Here is a 981-nt window from a genome sequence, read left to right as displayed (position 1 = left end):
CTTGACTGCCAACTCTTATTTCTGTCTTATTTTCAACGAGCCCCTCATTTCCAATTCTGATTCGCTATATCTATATATATATATATATATATATATATATATAATTCAGAAAATGGTTGGCTCAGGATTAAAAATAAAAACAGTGGTTTACTGACGTTTCGACTGGAGGACCAGTCTTCATCTGAGTAACGGATGAGGTTACTCAGATGGAGAAGATGGATGCGAAGATGCGAACTTAGATGCGAAGATGGAGCTCAGAAATAAAATCAGTTGAAATAGCACCAGGACTTACTGTTTCTCTTGTGTCTTTCCGGATACTTTTTGAACACCAGTTGGTGAAGTATGGTGGAAACTAAGCAGCGCAAAAGAAAGGACGAGGTGTAGTCCCGCTCTCGTCCTTGTCTTTCGGGCTGATTTTTTTTTGTTAGATGTTGGGTAGCATGACTGTGTTAGGACAAGTGAAGAAAAAAGTAGGCGCAGGCAGGAAATTTTTATCCATGTGCGTCCCTTCATTCTGTGTGCCAATGTCAACAACCTCCAGGAGCGAGAAGACACATTGATGAACTTACAAGTCGAACCATGAAACGTGTGACAACACTAGTCCAGAAATGAGCACTTCTTCACGGGGTTCATCGCTGCACCAAGCTGACAACCGAAAGCACGTCCAAATGGCACGAAATTCGAGACAGCCTTGTTGCAGTACAAGCGGTGGGAGTTTGTGGTCTGGGGAAGTTGGCACATCGCAAAGCAGGCGGAAAGGAAGAATACCTGCTCTTCAGTCAGTGTGCTCGAAACCCTGGGTCCCAATCCGTCGTCTTTGACGGAGCTTTTGAACGCCGAGTATGCGACCTCCAAGGCCGGTATTTCGGGGAAAGGCGTGGAGGTGGAGGGGTGGAGGCAGGATGCCTTGGCATTTGAGCCCGCCTCCCAGCCGGACGATGGCCAGGGTTCTGTGAGGTCACCTTTTAGGTCAACGGGAAC

Source organism: Haemaphysalis longicornis, unplaced genomic scaffold (assembly GCF_048455015.1).
Source record: "Haemaphysalis longicornis isolate Haplotype H1 unplaced genomic scaffold, Haemaphysalis longicornis Haplotype H1 scaffold_1, whole genome shotgun sequence".
NCBI classification, from domain to species: domain Eukaryota; kingdom Metazoa; phylum Arthropoda; class Arachnida; order Ixodida; family Ixodidae; genus Haemaphysalis; species Haemaphysalis longicornis.
This window is presented reverse-complemented; position numbering follows the sequence as displayed.